The following is a 21072-nucleotide window of genomic DNA, read 5'->3' as shown; positions in this document are numbered from 1 at the left end:
TACACGGCACAATAAAATCAAGATTAGGGAAGGTATGTGCTTCCACAACACTGAAGTGGCCTGACGCTTTACCCCTTGTGTTGAAGAGTCTTAGAAGTATTCCTGACAAAAAGACTGGATTAAGTCCCCATGGGGTGATAATGGAAAGTGCCATGAGATAAGCATACATACCTGCGAACAAACTGATGACTATGTCTGATGATCGTGTGATAGACTATTGTAAAAGACTGGCTAACCTGGTGCGTTCTGTGTCCCGCTAGGTTGGAGGAGATGCCACGACACAGTGGGATCAAGCAGATGATCTAAATCCTGGTGAGTGGGTCCTAGTCAAGAAGCACGTAAGGAAAACGTGCCTAGAACCACGTTGGAGCGGCCCTTACCAGATTATATTGGTGACAACCACAGCAGTGAAGTGTTTTGGCTTGCCAAACTGGATACATACTAGCCAGACATGCAGAGCCCCAAGTCCAATCGAAAGACCTGAAGAACATCAACTGGTAAATTAAAATCAAAACCTAGCAGCTGAAGTGTGTGAAGCTGAAGAATCTGAAGTGATAGATTCTGACGAACGTTTTGATGACGAACAGCCAAGCACAAGTCAAGTAGAGTGGGCACCACATACTGGGACTGAAGAGACTGCTGTTGAGGCAGAAGAAAGTGAGTTCACCAATAAGCCAGGGGAAAGTGAAGAAGCTGTCAAGAAAAAAAGAGGAGAAACAGCTGATGAGATAGAAGTAGAATCAGAAGAAAAGGAAATTGCAGATGAACCAGAAGAAGATGAACTAATTGGTGAAATCAGAAACAAGTATTGAGTCATCAGAAACAGAAATCCAAAAGAATGAGGAGGGTCAAGTAGAAAAAAGACAAAATAAAAGGAACAGTGATCAAGACACAGAAGGTGAAAAGGTAGTGCATAAAAAGAAACCTAGAAGGGAAGACAATTGGTCAAGTGGAGCAAGCAGACTAAAGTATAGAATAATGAGGAGAAGACTGAGGAGAAGACCAAAGTAACGAAATTTCAAGCCACACAGAATCAGTAAAAGCAGGAAGAAAGCCAACAAGAAAATAAAAAAAAAACAAGAATTCCATGCACAAAGTACAGAGCTCCCGAATGGACCCATGTTATCTTGGATAATTTGAAAATCTTGATCTAAGTGAAAAAAACAACAGTAGTAATTCTGATAAAGAAGATGAGCACAAACTGAGATCACCTTAAAAGGAACTGTAAAGAACCAAGGTGTCATTTGTCCATTGGAGTTGAATATTAGACTCAAGAAAGATCCAAGGATTGAAAATAAAAAGAAAGGGGTTAAAGCAGAAAGTCAGAAGTGAAAGAATACACATTATTTTTTTTAGATACATTTTGTATTTTTGTAGAGAATAGAGTCCATATAGATTTAAAAAAAATAAAGATTATAGACTAGATCATTTTCAGACTTTTTGAATTTTATAGTACATTTAAAATGGAAGACGCAGAAGTGACTGGACAACCAAAATCAAGTCTAAAACGTAGATGTACTAAGCTTGCTTATGTAGTATTTTCCTATTAACACTTATATGGACATTGTTAATTGTTGTCGTACCAATCCTTAATGTAAATAACAATGAAAATAATACTAATGAAGTGCCAACTGAAGGTATGAAATATGTTTCTTAAACAAATACGGATAACAGAACAATTGGATGGAAGCATTCTCCATCATGACAAATCTATTTGTGATTTCTCATTAAATGTATTTACAAAATTGTTGTATGAATATACTAACACAAGGAATGTGAGTGATTGTTACGTCTGCATGCAATTACCTTCGTCTGTCTCGGAAGGTGTGACCTATCACCACCTTTCATTAACATATGGTGTGTCATGTAGTGTCCTCAGCAGCCTATTTTATAAGACTGGTAAGTTAGAGTATCAATATACTGACACAGATTTAGTTTTTTCAGAAGTTCCAATTATAAGGGAACTAAATAAAGTATTAAGTGGTAAAGATGCACGCTATATAAGAGAATTCTTCCATATTACTAAAACCCTAGATGTAGAATATGCTTACAAGAATAACTTAACTTGTAGCTTACATGTTGAAGAGAAATTGTTCTTGGAAATGGTAGAAAATAGAAGAGCAAATTTCCAAGAGAAAGCTAGTAAACAGAAATCACAGGCACCACCGTGGGCTTTTAGAGAAGGAAATTATGAGAAGGGTGAGTCATACGATGCGATGTCCCTGGATTGGTCACAGAAATGGAATTTGTGTTTATATAGATCAAGGACAAATTGCAAGAATTATTTCATTGGCACAAGTGAATGTGAGCATACTTTCCAAATTACTGGAAGATGGGGATTAAAGGGTGGCACTGATCCTGTTTTCTCGGGTGTATATTATGTGTGTGATAAGAAAGCCTACTATAGGTTGCCTGCACATTGGTATGGAAGCTGTTATTTTGGGATTGTTTTTCCGCAAGTATATCATATGGCTGAAAGAATAATAGTGCCAATGAAATAAAACAAGGACTAATACGTAATAAAAGAGCACGTTTTTCAGAAATAGTAGGTGATCTTTTTGGTGCACTGATACCCTCAGTTGGAGTTGTTTTGAATTCGCACAAAATTTGAAAATTATCCACAGTTGTTGACCATTTATCAACAGATACTGCTGGTGGTTTCTTGATGATTGATACCGAAATGGTGGCAATCAGATCAATGTTTTACAAAATCGACTTGCCCTTGACATAATATTAGCAAAAGAGGGTGGAGTCTATGGCATGTTGAAAGTTCAACACTGCTGTACTTATACCCGGACAAAAGTAAAGGGATAGAAGGATATATAAGAAACATTATATAATTACATAATGATTTACCCCAACTGGAGGTTGACGGTGTATGGGAGAGACTTGGTAAGAGTTTCTCTGCGGTAAGTAAATGGTTTCCCACATTTGGAAGTAGTCTATTCGGAAAGATCATAATGCTAATAATTTCAATCGCAATAATAGTTTTAGTAATATTAACAGAGTATAAGTGTTGTAAATGCATACGGGTAAGAAAAGGTGAAAAAGATAAAAAGAACAAAAGAAAGGGGAAAAAGAGAAGAAATAGAACTTGAGGAAATAAATGAAGAATACTATGATCTGATGAAAATGTTAGATGAGAGTGCCATAAAAGGAGAAAGTGAATTATAGATAAAAGGGTGGCACTCGGTAAGGTAAGTTTTTATGATGGCTTCGAAAAGCCATCAGAGGGGGCATTCATGGAACAGGATTTCGCGAAAATAATCCTGCTCAATTGAACACCCCTATAATACGTACTAACAGTAAGTAGTGTCTAAATGACTAATGTGCACAATTACACTACACGTGGGAAGCCTGCTTTGCAAATATGTATGAACTAATCCGAATTAATGTGTAAATAACCATAAATGTAATAATCTTGTGTTTAGAATGGATTCAAGGCTTTAAACTCACAAATAACGCTGTTTTCTTCTTAAGCTATGCTAGGCTGACACGTTAATAATAAATTAATGCAAAATGGGTGGTAAACAGTGAAAATAGCGTTAATGTTTCACTAATAAATGTCCATTTCCTGTTCTCTTAGTGGTAAAAGAGTCCTCCATGCTCTTAACTTGACTGGACTAGAGGGAGGGTGGATTTCTACGCGAGTAAGAACCACGTGACCAAGTAGCTGAAATGCTGTACTAAGCTGAAAGAGCCTGACCTGGTGAAGAACAAAGAGGTTGACTGCCTGCCAAGCCAGTGTCACTGTGGGAAACAGAACCAATAGTCGCTGAATTTAATAAACTGTATAACAATTTTTGTAACATATGTACTCATGAGAGAGAGGATGGGAATATTATTTTGAACAATAGTATAGTTGAGGGAAGAATGACTTCATGATGGGGTGACATCCCACCCCAATGAACCAACCAATCACTTACTTAGAAAATGTGAAAATGGCAACTATTGTGGGACAGACATGTAACTTTAAAGTATAAGAATAGGTGCTTCGGGTGTGTGGTTTTTGTGATGCCGACGGGAGAGAGATCGCGTAGGTTGAGGTGTCCGAGAGAGGGGTGCGACTCGGTTCGTCGGTTTTGCTGTTAGACCTTGCTGTTCCTGTCCTGTCCCTGTCATGATTTCCAGAGTCTTTGATCCTTGACTCTTAGTTCAGGGGTCCCTCACTACTGCCTAGGCCCGGGTGGTGGTTTTCCCCTTTACAGATACATTGGGTTTGTATTTTACATTTGCAGAAATCTATTTGTCTCAGTTATATCTACTTCTGTGCTTTTGTCTCTTCCTCTGTCCGTCCGAAATTGATGGTTAATGTCAAGTTATTTCATTTGCATCTAATGTCTCTTCATCTATCCACTCCTTGCAATGTATATTTGAGATGTTATTACAATTATTGCTGTGATTAGTTTGTTACTCTTTCATGAGGTTTCCAGTGTTTGAGTTTAATAACGTTTGCTTTGAGCATTTAAATTACTAGATAAAATTACTGAAATTTACCAAAGAGTCTGTGGTTCTTTTAGTCAAATTATTGAATGTTAATGTTCTTAGAATTTTCATGACCATCAACTCTTCAGCTAGTTGGTTTATCGACCAAAGAGATGGAAAGTCAATTTCATATGTTAAAATATACAATACAGGATGTTTAAAATATAAGTTCTTGCAGTAAGGGAAAATTGGAGAAAGGTACATGACTTGACCCCAGTGCATCAGGGATTTGGGTGAATGTGTATGGGCCAAAGTAGTGTGAAGTCATTGAGTATTTATCCAGGATCAATTTATTGGGTTCGCACTGGATCACTACATTTTGAACTCCGTGTATCTACTGCTATCCAGCTGACTGGCAGGGGAAATGTGTACATGTCTGGACGGACATCTACATTGGCTCTAGTTAACAGGTGATTTCACCTATTGTACCCTGTTCCAAAAGCAGTGTTGGCTGCCTATTACTTCACTTGAATTATTCCCCAGTGAGAACTATTTTATTGTGCCTGACTAATGTCTTTCCATATCCTATCTTTTTGATAAGTTGAAGCTGATGAGGACAATAGGGGCTCAGTCTCACCTCTTGGACACTGCCCGCACCTAAACATGAGACAATAGCACCCCCCCCCCGTTCTCATGATGGTGACGCAGACAAAATGCGTATCATTTCTTTACTTCTGTTTCATTGTTAATTATTTGTGTTCTACTACTTTTTAGGTTTAATGTTTCTTCTCAATTTTCAGGATCATTTGGTGCATATGTAGAGAGAGAGAGATTCTATGACTGGTTGACCAGTTGCGGAACCTAATCTGGGATCCCTGTGGACACTGACCCCATGGTCTCTCTTGAGCTGTGAAATAATTATTGTTGGTGAGGACTACTATGCACTCCTATCATGAACCCTTTGACATTTGCCACAGTCAATACTTAAGAGCTTGATTCTCCTATTAAAAGTAAAGCCCTATTGAAATGGCGCCTCTAGAAATCAGGTAGCATATGTTTACTGCCAGAGAGCCACTTGATACAAACAGGCACTCCAGACTGTGATCATATTGGTGCCATCATCAAATACCAGTGGGCTCACCCCTTTAGGCTGCTCTTTACTTGGAATGGTAGCCAGCGCATGATCCGCTACATCACAGAAGCCAGATCCCCACTTGGCCTTCCAAGGGTCCCTGAGGTGGTAGGTGCCCTCACCTCTTCCTCCACACCTCCGGATCCATGGCCACCCAAATGGCGTGCAATCCACAAACGGGGCCATACCCGTCACGCTAAGCCCAATCTAACCGCAAAGACGGCGAAAGTGGACATAATTGCGTGCCTGCTTGCAGCCAAGCTCACCGACAACATCACCGCCCTGGAATACACTGATAAACAGCACCCCACGCTACGAATTAAGTGGCACCTTAGGGGACAGCTCCGGGCTCACCAGGTCAATAAAGCTGAGCACTCTCTCCTTACCCTTAAGCAAAAGTATTACGAAGGTGAGGACAAAGTAGGCACCCTTCTTGCACACAGGCTACGTCAGCAATGCGCAAGGTCCCACATAGCTAAACTCGAGACAGCCGGTTCAGGGTGGGCGATATGGGAGGCGGATGAGCAAGAAGCCTTCCAGGATTACTATTGAAACCTCTACACCTCAGGAGGAGAAGACCCCACCGAGATAGCTGACAAACTCCAAAGCTGCCCTTGGCCGCCACTAGAGCCTTCCCAAATGTGGGACCTAGAAGAGCACTTTACGGCTGTTTCTGTATGCGTTGGAGTCTTTTCTGAAGTTTGGCAGTGGTTCCGGCATAGAGGGTGTTCCCGTTGTCCAGGCGGCTGGTGACGAGGGCCTGGGTGACTGTCTTCCTCGTTTCAGTGGGGATCCATCGGAAGATCTTACGGAGCATGCGCAGGGTGTTGAAGCAAGTTGATGAGACGGCTTTGACTTGCTTGGTCATCGTGAGGGAGGAGTCCAGGATGACGCCCAGGTTGCGTGCGTGGTCCGTAGGCTTGGGTGCGGTGCCCAGTGCCGGGGGCCACCAGGAGTCGTCCCAGGCGGAGGGGGATGGTCCCAGGATGAGGACTTCCGTCTTGTCTGAGTTCAGTTTCAGACAGCTGAGCTTCATCCATTCCGCGACGTCTTTCATGCCCTCCTGGAGGCTGGATCTGGCGGAGGCGGGGTCGTTGGTGAGGGAGAGGATCAGCTGGGTGTTGTCAGCGTAGGAGATGATGTTGAGGTTGTGTTGACGTGCGATGGCTGCGAGAGGGCTCATGTAGATGTTGAAGAGGGTGGGGCTGAGTGAGGATCCTTGTGGGACGCCGCAGATGACTTCAGTGGCCTCGGAACGGAACGGTGGGAGGCGGACTCTCTGGGTTCTTCCGGTGAGGAACGAGATGATCCACTCTAGGGCCGCTCCTTGGATGGCAGAGTTGCTGAGTCGCTGTATCAGTGTGCGGTGGGATACCGTGTCGAAGGCTGCCGAGAGGTCCAGGAGGATGAGGGCCGCTGTTTCCCCGTTGTCGAGCATGGACCTGATGTCGTCGGTGGCAGCGATGAGGGCGGTCTCGGTGCTGTGGTTTGCTCGGAAGCCGGACTGTGAGGAGTAGAGGTAGCCGTTCGTCTCGAGGAAGGCGGAGAGTTTGACTTTGGCCGGAAAGGGGAGGAGCGAGATGGGACGGAAGTTCTTGAGGTCCGTGGGGTCTGCGGTCGGTTTCTTCAGGAGGGCGCTGATCTCGGCGTGTTTCCAGCTCTCCGGGAAGGTGGCAGAAGCGAAGGAGCTGTTGATGACGTCCCGGAGATGGGGTGCGATGATGGAGATGGCTTTGTTGAAGATGTGGTGTGGGCAGGGGTCGGTAGGGGATCCGGAGTGGATGGTGTTCCTCATGCGGGTGGTGTCTTCGGTGCTGAGGGGGGTCCAGGTGCCGATGGTGGTAGTGGGGGGGCGTTGCTTCAGTGGTTGGGTGCGTGGTCTGGGCGCCGAAGCTGTTGTGTATGTCTGCGATCTTCTGGTGGAAAAAAGTGGCGAGTGAGTCGCAGAGGTTTTGCGAGGGTGTGATGTCGTTGTTGCTGGCGCTGGGGTTGGAGAGCTCTTTAACGACGCTGAAGAGTTCCTTGCTGTTGTGGGAGTTGTTGTCCAGCCGTTCTTTGAATGACGTCTGTTGGACTTGGCCCTTCTGGCAGGTTCACCCCTGAACTTTTTTGATTTTTACTGGTGACTTGGTGTGGTGATTGTTTGGTTTCTGCGCACTTTCCCTGTGTCCCAGGGTAAAGTGCGTGCGTGCTCTGAGTGCATGTGGTGAGATAGGCCTGCCCTCCCATAGGAATGCATGGGGAATGTATGTGTCCCTAGTAGTTCCTGATGCGTGGGGTGTGCAGGCCCGAGTTTGGTATGTGCGGACTCGTGGGAGTGAATGCTGCGCGATGATGTGTGCGGCGTGCATGTACCTAGTGTGGAAGTGCCACTTCTAGAAGTGGGCACTTCTGTGTGCAGTGTGTCTGTCGCGTGATTGGCTGGTCATGTCATGTGACGGGCTAGGGATTCCCCAGTGTCAGGATGAGTCACCCAGTGGTGAATGGGGAGATCAGCAGCTAGATGGGTGGGAGGAGTCCACCTGGGTCCTGAATAGGACAGGGTTTTCCAAACACAATGCTGGCCCCGCCCCCTGTGGTGCGACTGACGACCCTAGCCCTTCCAGTGAATAGAGTGAGGGGCTGAGCACATCAAGGGTGCTCCCCAACCAGCTGCGACTGGTTTTCCCCCTCACCCTGAACCCAGAACAAAGGGTTTGCCTGTATAAAAATGGGGCTGTGTCCCCACAGAAACTGTTCTCTGCCAGGATCTTACCTGAGGGGGGCTGCTGCTGCTGCTGGACCAGAGGACCGCCACTTGGACTACCTCCCTGCCTGGAGGCCCAGTGAGCTGGCTCTGGGTCCAGCCTTGCCCCCACCCCTGCCCTGCTGCATGCAGGGAAGAACTCTGCTGGACTTTGTGGTGCTTTTTTTTGTATGCCTAGGCGCTGGGAGCGCTTTTCGTTGGCTTATAGCGCTAGGAGCGCTTTATTTGGACCCCCAGCGCTTCTAGGGCGCTTTCATTGTTGGCAGTAGCGCTAGGAGCGCTGTATTTCTGGAGGCCGGTGCCCACCCGGCATTTGCCCCGCTTAATTCATTAGTTTTACAGCGGGAGCCCACCCCGCTGTCATTGCCGTGTACTACGCGGGTGCCTACCCCGCTTATTTAGTTATTTGGTTGGCGGGTGCCCACCCCGCATTATTGCGACCTCGAGCGGGTGCCCACCCCGCTCGTATGATAAAAGACGAGGGAGCCTACCCCTCATTGTCACCGCATCACCGCCGCGGCCCGAGCCGCAGAAAAGGGAAGTGACGCGGACTCTGGGGAAACCACAGGGTTGCCTGGCAACCGGGACTCCAACCGCCACGTCATCCTGACGCTGAGCGGAAGCAGGAAGTCCCGGCTCCCGGATCCCCAGCGACGAGGAAGAGGCCCCGTGTGCAGCCCGGCAGCCGTTTCCCCTGCGAGAAGTCAAGGAGGAGCATCGTGCAGGACCAAGAGCCCGGTGAGTGCGGGAGGGTGCCCGGGGCAGCCGGTGTGTCTTTGAGCGCTGGTGCGCTCCAACGGGGCTCACACTCTGACGAGCCTGCAACGCCCCCCCCCCCCCCCAGTGGTTTCGGAGCCAGCAAGGCTCAGGGGGACTTCGTTTACCCTGCTGAGTCCCCCGAGCGGGACTCCAACGTCCAAGGGGGCATTGTTTCAAGAATCCAGAGGGACTCCATCGTGGGGGCATAATACTTCAGAGCGCTCGTGGGGCTCCAACACCCCGCATTGTTTTCTTTGAGCGCTGGTGCGCTCCAACGAAGGGGCGCATTCTTGTTGTAGAGCCTGCGAGGCTCAGGGGGCATGAATGTTCAGAGCGCTCAGGGCGCTCCAACGACGGGGGCATTTCTCTTGTGATTGAGTGGCCCCAGATGGCAGCGGGCCACTCCCACCTTGCCCCACAGAGTTGTTTGGAGCCTGCGAGGCTCTAGGGGGCATTTTGCGTGGTTAGAGCCCAGGAGAGGCTCCAACCCCCCCCGCCAGATTTGTTTAACAAGGCACAGTGGTGCCACTGCATCTCTCCAGTTGCCCAGCACTTAGTGGGCAACTGCAACGTTTAGGTTGTGGCCTCGGTGTTCTGGCTTGCGCAGCCTGCGCCGGCGCGCCCTGACTTTTCTGGACGCAGGGCGTCCTTGCCCCTACTAGGCCAGTTGGCCCAGGGACTGCCACAGTAGTGGCTAATGTGAGTTTTGGCGCCATTGTACCTTTTCTGCACCTCTGAATGCGTTTATGCGTCATGTGCTTTGCTTTACACCTCTGAATGTTATGCATCATGTGTTTATGTGCTTAGACCCCTACAGGTAGAGTGATACTTAGGTGGTTGTTTTCTCCTTAGTACAGGTGGTACTAGTAAGGTCCTAGTTCCCTGCGTGGTATTCCTAAAGGTGGTTAGGGTTGCGTAGGTGGTACGTTCTGATACCAGTAGTTACTGGTTGTGTGCTACATGTTCTATTTTTAGTGCTACAGTGATTGTGTGCTATGTTCTCAAATATTATTCCTACGTTCTAAGTGCTATTCCTACAAAGTGCTAATTCCTGACAGTGGTCCATGTGGCCCTGTCCCCTGTATATATAATCCCTTGTAAATTCTGCCCGTGCCTGTTGGCACATTGTAAAGTGTGTGTTTTTATCTAATGTGTTGTGTATAATACAAAGGTTATTTTTATATAATACCTTGTGTGGAGTTTCCTTTGTGGTGGGCCTTGGGTGTTGTTGCTGGGTGCGCGCGCAAACGCTTTACACATCGCCTCAGGGATAAGCCTGTCTGCTCGTGCCAAGCTACCAAGGGGGTGAGCAGGGGTTATCTTTGGCGTGTAACTTCCTTGCCCTGACTAGAATGGTGGTTTCTGCCTGCCTTTGGCGCAAGCCTTAGCCAACCAGAAATCCCATTTCTAACATTGGTGGCAGCGGTGGGATTTGGACTTGCGTTTGCGCTGTACCGCAGCGACAACTGGCCGCACTACAAAACTCTGCATTTAGATAAATCACATGGTATAGGGATTATTGTTCTAAGTTTGTTTTTAATTGTCATTTCTTTGGAAATGTGTTTCTTGTGCACTGTGAGTTAGGTGTCCCTAGCTCGGGAGGGTAGATCATCCCCCTTAGTGCATTGTGTTTCTGGATTCACCAGAGGGTGGGATCCAGTGGTGGCAGCGTAATAGTGTCCTGTACATTTGTCCCCCGCCCTGCGCCCAGAGTTGGTACCTGTGTCACGTGGTGGTCAGGTTGAGGAATCAGGGGTGGTAGAAACTGCCTTACCAGTCCGAGGGGAGGGTTGTGTGTGGATGAGTGGTGAGTGGCACTAGGCAAGTGAGTGTGAGTTCTCTGGGTTAGAGAGCTTGCTGAATCTTTTTGTGAATTGTGTACTCCTGTTAAACTCAGACCCCTAGGTTCCCTGTGTGATCTTTTCTCTAGAACGTCTGCCAGAATGGAGCCTGCTTTTGATCTCAGTGATCTAGTTTATTACAGTATGCAGGAGTTGGAAAGGTTCTGTAGAGAAAGAAACATAGGGGTGAGAGAGTCAGACACTGTGTACGAATTGAGGAACTACATGATTGGATGGCAAGCAGATGAATGGAAACGTGAGCGCAGTGAGGAAGAAAGGGCCCGGGCCTCACACCTGGAGGGTGGTGGGTCTGTGGGGAGCCCTGAAGACTCAGAAGAAGATGACAGTACCTGGACGCCAGTAGAGAGTGAGGACCCCGTAGGTAGGGAGTCCCTTGCTGGGTCCAGCGTAGAAGATAGCGCCTCACCCCTTTCCCTGTCCCCTGAGCGCAGTGGTAGTTTTCTGGATTCCCCAGTGAGGGTGGAGTCCAGGGGGGGCAGCAATATAAAGTGCAGTATAGAGAGTCCCAGTCCCAGTTCCCCGAGTGTGGTACCTTGTTCCCGAGAGGAGGAATGTAGGTTGAAGTTCAGGGGCAGTAAGAAGCTGTCTCACCAGTCTTGGGAGGAGGCTGTGGAGGAATGTCATGATGCCCTGGTGGACTGGTTGGTGTTTAACCCGGAGCAGGATTTGGATGGAGTACTAAATATGATTATCAAGGAGCAGATGCTCAGTAGTTGTTCTCCAGGGTTGCGCAAACACCTGTTGAGGTATAACTCTTTTTGTCCATTTGAACTTGCAGAGGAAGCAGACCGCTGGGAAAGGGCCAGAGGTTCTCTAGTGTCATTAGTGAGTGATTCCAACAATAGTGGGTCAGAAATCCTCCAGCCCAGCGTGGTGGAGGAGGCTCAGTGTAGCCCAGCTAGGTCCCAGGATAGCGAGGAGGGTGTAGGGGCTCACTGCCTGGCTCAATGGAGCAGGAGTGAGGGGGTGACCGAGGGTCCCCAGACGCCCGAAACCCTGCCTCAGGACTTGGATGGTTTCATGAGGGAACACCAAGTTGGGGACCTAGGCTGTCCTGTTAGTCCACTTGAGGAAGATCTCTTAGTGAGTGGAGGACCTGGGGCACCTGTAACCAGGGCTCCTGTGGTTCTGGAGTCTGGCGGTACCGCTCCGGTAGGGAGGGTACAGGAGTCCAGCGTGAGTGATTGGGGGATGAGTTCCCCAGTGGAAGAGCCGGTGGGTCAGGGACTTCCCAGTTGGGCTAGGTTCCCGTGTAGTGACCAGGGTGACACCACTTCTGTTCTGGGGGATCTCCGCGCACTGTCAGGTGGACAGGGGACGGGAGATCAGCGCCAGACAGACAGTCGCTCGACATATGTGTCATTTGATAGCCTCAGGGGGATGGAGTGGAAATCCCCAGAAGTCCTGGAGTGCCAGGCAATTATTCCACCAAAGGTTCTAGGCCGGAGGTTGGAAGGCCAGGTTCGGGATCAGCCTGACCTGAAGGGTGGGACGTCTGTAATCAGCGTCCCGACCAGTTCTTCTTCCAGAGGTACCGCCCCAGTTGGTAGGGAGCAGGGTTCTGGAAGGGGGTGCAGAGGGTGGGAGAGCCCACCACTGCCCCCGGTACAACCTGAGGGGTTAAACCCTGGGTTGGAATGGCGTTCTAGGTGTACCCCTCGCCAGAGGAGGAGGAACCCTAGGAGAAGAGGTAGGGGGAGGAGAGCCTTCCCTGAGACTCCTGGTCCGCCGGAGGGTGTAGACCCTAGGCTGGAGAACCAGTGGCAGTCTAGTCCTGTCTTTCAGAGAGGAAGAGTGGAGAATGGCCGCTATGTGCCAGGGGTTACTACCCCCCACTCTGTGGTTAGGCAAAGACCAGTGGCACCTGGGTGGCCTAGGGCCTGGTCTTGGCCGCGGACAACTTGGGAGTACCAGTGGGGTAGCCCAGTTGGTCCAGACAGTGGTGTTAGAAAGAATTCCATGGGTTCGCCGTGGCGTAGAACCGGAGGGTGTCCCTGCAGTTGCGGGCCCGCGTCCGTGTTCTATCGCCCCAAGCAGGGAAGTCCATCACGGTGGAGATTGGGCTGCCCTGCGTTTTGGCTGGAAGGGGTTTGTGTTGGACTTGGCCCTTCTGGCAGGTTCACCCCTGAACTTTTTTGATTTTTACTGGTGACTTGGTGTGGTGATTGTTTGGTTTCTGCGCACTTTCCCTGTGTCCCAGGGTAAAGTGCGTGCGTGCTCTGAGTGCATGTGGTGAGATAGGCCTGCCCTCCCATAGGAATGCATGGGGAATGTATGTGTCCCTAGTAGTTCCTGATGCGTGGGGTGTGCAGGCCCGAGTTTGGTATGTGCGGACTCGTGGGAGTGAATGCTGCGCGATGATGTGTGCGGCGTGCATGTACCTAGTGTGGAAGTGCCACTTCTAGAAGTGGGCACTTCTGTGTGCAGTGTGTCTGTCGCGTGATTGGCTGGTCATGTCATGTGACGGGCTAGGGATTCCCCAGTGTCAGGATGAGTCACCCAGTGGTGAATGGGGAGATCAGCAGCTAGATGGGTGGGAGGAGTCCACCTGGGTCCTGAATAGGACAGGGTTTTCCAAACACAATGCTGGCCCCGCCCCCTGTGGTGCGACTGACGACCCTAGCCCTTCCAGTGAATAGAGTGAGGGGCTGAGCACATCAAGGGTGCTCCCCAACCAGCTGCGACTGGTTTTCCCCCTCACCCTGAACCCAGAACAAAGGGTTTGCCTGTATAAAAATGGGGCTGTGTCCCCACAGAAACTGTTCTCTGCCAGGATCTTACCTGAGGGGGGCTGCTGCTGCTGCTGGACCAGAGGACCGCCACTTGGACTACCTCCCTGCCTGGAGGCCCAGTGAGCTGGCTCTGGGTCCAGCCTTGCCCCCACCCCTGCCCTGCTGCATGCAGGGAAGAACTCTGCTGGACTTTGTGGTGCTTTTTTTTGTATGCCTAGGCGCTGGGAGCGCTTTTCGTTGGCTTATAGCGCTAGGAGCGCTTTATTTGGACCCCCAGCGCTTCTAGGGCGCTTTCATTGTTGGCAGTAGCGCTAGGAGCGCTGTATTTCTGGAGGCCGGTGCCCACCCGGCATTTGCCCCGCTTAATTCATTATTTTTACAGCGGGAGCCCACCCCGCTGTCATTGCCGTGTACTACGCGGGTGCCTACCCCGCTTATTTAGTTATTTGGTTGGCGGGTGCCCACCCCGCATTATTGCGACCTCGAGCGGGTGCCCACCCCGCTCGTATGATAAAAGACGAGGGAGCCTACCCCTCATTGTCACCGCATCACCGCCGCGGCCCGAGCCGCAGAAAAGGGAAGTGACGCGGACTCTGGGGAAACCACGGGGTTGCCTGGCAACCGGGACTCCAACCGCCACGTCATCCTGACGCTGAGCGGAAGCAGGAAGTCCCGGCTCCCGGATCCCCAGCGACGAGGAAGAGGCCCCGTGTGCAGCCCGGCAGCCGTTTCCCCTGCGAGAAGTCGAGGAGGAGCATCGTGCAGGACCAAGAGCCCGGTGAGTGCGGGAGGGTGCCCGGGGCAGCCGGTGTGTCTTTGAGCGCTGGTGCGCTCCAACGGGGCTCACACTCTGACGAGCCTGCAACGCGCCCCCCCCCCCCCAGTGGTTTCGGAGCCAGCAAGGCTCAGGGGGACTTCGTTTACCCTGCTGAGTCCCCCGAGCGGGACTCCAACGTCCAAGGGGGCATTGTTTCAAGAATCCAGAGGGACTCCATCGTGGGGGCATAATACTTCAGAGCGCTCGTGGGGCTCCAACACCCCGCATTGTTTTCTTTGAGCGCTGGTGCGCTCCAACGAAGGGGCGCATTCTTGTTGTAGAGCCTGCGAGGCTCAGGGGGCATGAATGTTCAGAGCGCTCAGGGCGCTCCAACGACGGGGGCATTTCTCTTGTGATTGAGTGGCCCCAGATGGCAGCGGGCCACTCCCACCTTGCCCCACAGAGTTGTTTGGAGCCTGCGAGGCTCTAGGGGGCATTTTGCGTGGTTAGAGCCCAGGAGAGGCTCCAACCACCCCCGCCAGATTTGTTTAACAAGGCACAGTGGTGCCACTGCATCTCTCCAGTTGCCCAGCACTTAGTGGGCAACTGCAACGTTTAGGTTGTGGCCTCGGTGTTCTGGCTTGCGCAGCCTGCGCCGGCGCGCCCTGACTTTTCTGGACGCAGGGCGTCCTTGCCCCTACTAGGCCAGTTGGCCCAGGGACTGCCACAGTAGTGGCTAATGTGAGTTTTGGCGCCATTGTACCTTTTCTGCACCTCTGAATGTGTTTATGCGTCATGTGCTTTGCTTTACACCTCTGAATGTTATGCATCATGTGTTTATGTGCTTAGACCCCTACAGGTAGAGTGATACTTAGGTGGTTGTTTTCTCCTTAGTACAGGTGGTACTAGTAAGGTCCTAGTTCCCTGCGTGGTATTCCTAAAGGTGGTTAGGGTTGCGTAGGTGGTACGTTCTGATACCAGTAGTTACTGGTTGTGTGCTACATGTTCTATTTTTAGTGCTACAGTGATTGTGTGCTATGTTCTCAAATATTATTCCTACGTTCTAAGTGCTATTCCTACAAAGTGCTAATTCCTGACAGTGGTCCATGTGGCCCTGTCCCCTGTATATATAATCCCTTGTAAATTCTGCCCGTGCCTGTTGGCACATTGTAAAGTGTGTGTTTTTATCTAATGTGTTGTGTATAATACAAAGGTTATTTTTATATAATACCTTGTGTGGAGTTTCCTTTGTGGTGGGCCTTGGGTGTTGTTGCTGGGTGCGCGCGCAAACGCTTTACACATCGCCTCAGGGATAAGCCTGTCTGCTCGTGCCAAGCTACCAAGGGGGTGAGCAGGGGTTATCTTTGGCGTGTAACTTCCTTGCCCTGACTAGAATGGTGGTTTCTGCCTGCCTTTGGCGCAAGCCTTAGCCAACCAGAAATCCCATTTCTAACAACGTCCTTTTGGTGGTGCGGATCAGCTTGTAGTGTTTGCTGGTGGCGTCCTTGAGGGCTGTCATGTTGTCTGCTGTCGGGTTGTGGCGCCAGGTTTTCTCGAGGGTGTGGCAGGTTTTCTTGGAGTTCTTGAGGTCGTCGGTGAACCACCGGGTTCTCCTGCTGCCGGGTCTGCTGGGAGGTTTCCTCAGTGGTGCGAGGTCATCGGCGCAGCTGGTGAGCCACTGTGCGACGTTGCGGGCTGCTTCGTTGGGGTCCGTTGTGTTGGTGGGTGGGTTCTGGCTGAGGGCGGTGGTGAGCTGGTCGGAGGTGATCTTGCTCCAGCTTCTGCGAGTGGCCTGTTGCGGGTGGTGGTGGATCGTTGTTCTCCTGAAGGTGAAGTGGACGCAGCTGTGGTCTGTCCAGTGTAGTCCGGTGGAGTGGCTGAAGGAGATGTGCTTGCTGGAGGAGAAGATGGGGTCAAGCGTGTGGCCGGCGTAGTGGGTGGGGGTGTTGACCAGTTGCTTGAGTCCGAGGTTGGCAAGGTTGTCCAGCAGGGTGGCGGTGTTGCGGTCCTTGTCGTTTTCCAAGTGGAAGTTGAGCTCTCCAAGGAGGATGTAGTCCGATGAGGTGAGTGCGTGCGGGCTGACGAAGTCTGCGATTGCTTCGCTGAATTGTGTGCGTGGTCCCGGGGGTCTGTAGATGAGGGTGCCGCTGAGGGTGGTCTTGGGGTCGGTGTGTATCTGGAAGTGGAGGTGTTCGGCGTCGGTGAGGCTGTTGTCGGAGTTGGTCGTGATGCGGTCAGTGTTTTTGTGGACGATGGCGATGCCTCCTCCGGTTTGGTTGACCCAGTCCCTCCGTGTGATCTTGTAGCGTACCAGCCAGGCGGCTACGATCTACGACAGCGGTGGACAGGCATCGCCTCCGAGAGTGCAGGAGACCTCCGGGCTCGAGCCTTGCTTAGCTCCATCACTGGGTCCCCCCCTGTGGAACTGAAGAGGGGGCTACAATGTAAATTATAGTAGCCCCTCAGCAGATGCCATGCACTGAGCTGGAAGCGGGCATAGTTCAGCTACCATCCACTTGAGAGGTGGTGGGAGACACCTTCTGAAGGAACATATGAATCCGTATCGCGGAACACTTCTTGAAGAGCGATGGGCTGTACACGCCCTGGGGAGAAATCAGAGATGACGTGATGGGCACTGCAGAACCGAGCGGGCAAGTGACGGCAAGTACCCCTGCCTCCCCATCCCACATAGGAATTGCACTGATCTACTAACAGGATGACAGGTGGAAAGAAGGCGAAGCGGTACCACCCGACGAAGATACACACACAATGGAACCCGAGGACCTTGAGGGATCTCAAGACCAACCCGCCTCTGTGCCCCACAGATGCGAGAAGAAGCCCCGTTATCCCTCCAAGATATTATGGCTTCCATACAGGGTGTCCGTACTGCCCTAGAACTACGCCTCAACACTGTCAAAACAGAAGTCTCCCTGATGCGGGCAGATCTGCCAATTTAGGATCTTGCGTCAAGGAAGACTCAACGGCTACTTTACTACAAGACACAAAAGGCCTTAAGACGCAAGTGGGGAAGGTGGAGGTCTCAAACAAATTTGTGGAAGAGCCACTGGAAGATTTCGAGAGAAGAGCCCACCGCAACAACGTCCGAATTTTGGGGGTCCCTGGACAAGCGGGAGAGCCAGCTGCGGACCTGTTTGTGGATGAACTTATCCTCAAATACCTCCAGCCTTGAGGACTGTTAGAACCGGCGGTCTCTAGTTGGCAGAGGTATACACTTCTGACAAATAGGGACCAACCAACTCTAGTCAGGGAAAGGGGATTACACACTCAGATAACCCCTGCCTAGAGTTGGTTGGTCCCTATTTGTCAGAAGTGTATACCTCTGCCAACTAGAGACCGCCGGTTCTAACATTGGTGGTCAGCGGTGAGGATTGAACTTTGCATTTATGACTCATGTGCAGTGACTAGTGTACGCTACATAGTGAAAGCAGACCATAACGCAGCCACATTCTGTTTTGGTAGGATTGCCTATTTTTGTTCTCCGCTTTCCTGGAGCTTATTTTCTTAAACACTGCCAGTTTTGACCATGGAGAATGCCGGAGCTGCTACACCTGTGGAGAATGTTGTGGGGGAATTCGATAAGGAGAAGATAGATTCCTACACGCTAAAAGATCTGAAAGGATTTTGCAAGCAGTTTAAAGTTCCTACCACAGGTGTCTCAAAGAAAGAGGGCTTCCTCAAAGCGCTGAAGGCCTGGTTAGAGGCCAGAAATCCCTCTGATCCGGTGGTGGTACCGGAAGAGGAAGAAGAAGAGGAAGAGGAAGAGCCCACAGGTGGGCCAGTATCATCTCCAGGCAGTAGTGCGTCCTCTAGGAGCCTTTCCCCCGAAGAATTAGAAGACAGGGAGAAGGAGAGGGGGTACAAGTTAGAAATGGCAAAACTTAAATTAGGAGGGCAGTTGGAATTAGAGAATGCAAGAAGCAAGAGAGAAGCTGAAATGGAGAGCAAAAGATTAGATTTTGAGAGAGAGAAATTAGCGTTTGAACGTGAGAAGATGGTGAGGGAGATGGAGCTTAAAACTAAGAGTTTAGAGTTGAATCCCTCTGGTGGCAGCACTCCATCTGTGCCTGCAGAAAGTAGGTTTTATTTTCCTAAAGATGTGATCAAAGATTACAGTAAGAATGAAGATATTAGCCAATGGTTTAAAGCATATGAGTTAGCATTATTGGCCCACCGGGTCCCTGAGAAGGATTGGGGAACGGGGTTGTGGAGCCGCTTTACAAACGAGGGGAGAGATACCTTGTTGAGCCTTCCTGCTGAGGATAGGATGTCTTATACTCATATGAAAGATGCTTTAATGCTGAGATATGGCTTAACCCCAGAAAAGTACAGACAAACCTTTAGAGAATGTAAGAAGTTGCCTGGTACTACGTGGGTTGAATATGTGTCTTTTTTCTGCAGAACCATGGATGGTTGGATAAAGGGTAGCAAGGTTGATAGTTATGATGCTCTTTATGATTTGTTTGCTTGGGAGCACTTGTCTAATAACTGTTTTCCAGAGCTACGCCAGCACCTTGTTGACAGCAAGCTATCTAACCCTAGAAAACTTGCTGAGGAGGCGGACCGCTGGGTCAGTACCAGGGTCCACAAGGGTCCAGTGGGAGACTCAGCCAAAGGTGGGCAGGGTCCCCAGCAGAAGAGTGGGGGGGACAGGGGTAAACAGAGGGAGTTTCAGAAAGGGCCCCAAAGTAGTCCCCAAGGGAACCAAGGGAAGGGTTCCCAGCCTCCCCCTGTAAAGAAGCCAGAGGCCCCGACAGGTAAACCTGTTCACAGGGGCCCCATGACCTGCTATGCCTGTAAGCAGGTGGGACACCGTTATTATGATCCCCAGTGTCCCATGAGGGATTCGAATGCACCGCCGCGTGCACCCCCTCGTCAGGTAGCGAGTGTAGCCCTGGGAGGGGAGGAGATGGGTGCCCCCGGTGGGTGGGGTCCCGCAGAAATGTCCCTGGTCTCTTTAGGAGACGTGGAAATGGTCCCTCCAACCCCTCTGCCTAGTAACACTAAGAAATATAGGCAGTGGGTGACCATTAATGGCCATAGGGTGGAAGCTCTCAGAGACACCGGAGCGAGTGTGACAGCTGTCAAGTGTCACTTGGTGTCCAGAGAGCAGGTGGTCCCTCATGCATTCTACCCCGTTGTAGCTGCTGACAACTCACAGAGTAAGTGTGAGGTAGCTCAAGTTCCTTTTGAGTGGGGGGGGGTCTCAGGTACTCTTCAGGTTGCTGTGAGGCCCGCCATGCCTGTTGATTGTCTCTTGGGCAATGATTTGGAGGACTCCCCTTGGGCTAAGGTGGAGAGAAAAGCGCATCTGGAAATGTTGGGTCTGCCTGAGTGGGTGTGTGCGACCACCCGGTCCATGTCAGTCAGTAAGGGTGTTGATGGGGGCCCGGAGCCTGAAAGTATGGCCCAGGTCCCAACCGTGAAGAGAAGAGGCAGGGGGCGCGGGAAACCGTCCCCCATCGTTCCCGCGGTCCAGGAGGGAGCAGACCCTGAGGGGGATGCCCTGGAACCGACAGGAGAACAAGTGGCCGAACTGGGAGACCTGCCCGAGCTGACCCATTGGCAGCAGGATGGTGGTCCCTCCAGGGAGGAATTTTGTGCTGAACAGAAAGTGTGCCCTTCTCTTGTGGGTATGAGGCAGCAGGCCTCAGCCCAAACGACAGGTGATCAGTCAGGATCACATTGGGTCTACTGGGAGAACGACCTCCTGTATAGCGAGCCTAAGGCTGCTGAACCTGGGTCAGCCCGTGTGCTGGTGGTACCCCAGCGCTTCAGAGCCTTCCTACTGGGGTTGGCTCATGACGTTCCGTTAGCTGGACATCTGGGGCAGGACAAGACCTATGACAGGCTTGTCACCCATTTTTATTGGCCTCAGATGAGAAGGGATTCAGATATCCATTGTAGGACATGTCAAACTTGCCAGGCAAGTGGGAAAAGTGGGCGGAAGCAGAAGGCTCCCCTCCAACCTTTTCCCGTCGTCAGTACCCCCTTTGAGCGAGTGGGGATTGACATTGTGGGGCCGCTGGACCCCAAGACAGCCATGGGCAACAGGTTTATCCTGGTCTTGGTGGACCATGCCACCCGGTACCCGGAAGCCATCCCTCTCCGAACAGTGACGGCCCCCGTGGTGGGACGGGCACTGATGGGTGTTTTCTCCCGCATGGGGTTCCCCAGAGAGGTGGTGTCAGACCGGGGCACCAACTTCATTTCGAATTATATGAAGTCTCTGTGGAAGGAGTGTGGGGTAACCTACAAGTTTACCACTCCTTACCACCCTCAAGGTAATGGGCTGGTTGAGAGATTCAACCGGACCCTAAAAGGCATGATCATGGGTCTTGAAGAACCAATGAGGCGTAAATGGGACGTCCTCTTGCCATGCCTGCTGTTTGCTTACCATGAGGTGCCACAGAAGTCTCTAGGGTTCAGCCCCTTTGAGCTTTTGTATGGTCACCCGGTAAGAGGACCTTTGAGTCTGGTCAAAGAAGGCTGGGAGCAATCTCCCAGGAAACCTCCCCAGGATGTATATAGTTACATGCTGGCCTTTAGGAACCAGACTCGGCGCTTCAGAGATCTTGCTCAGGCAAATCTGGAGGCCAGCCAGGAAGAGATGAAGCGGTGGTACGATCAGAATGCCACTC

General features: G+C 50.7%; 1 protein-coding gene across 6 annotated transcripts in view; it reads right to left on the bottom strand.

The window, feature by feature from the left end:
• Positions 1-21072, bottom strand: part of PDE8A (phosphodiesterase 8A) — a 2267087-nt gene that overhangs the window by 1281074 nt on the left and 964941 nt on the right. The gene's annotated exons all lie outside the window — the stretch shown is intronic.

The sequence above is a fragment of the Triturus cristatus genome, chromosome 3_1, assembly GCF_964204655.1.
Source record: "Triturus cristatus chromosome 3_1, aTriCri1.1, whole genome shotgun sequence".
In the NCBI taxonomy this organism is placed as follows: Eukaryota; Metazoa; Chordata; class Amphibia; order Caudata; family Salamandridae; genus Triturus; species Triturus cristatus.
This window is presented reverse-complemented; position numbering and strand designations above follow the sequence as displayed.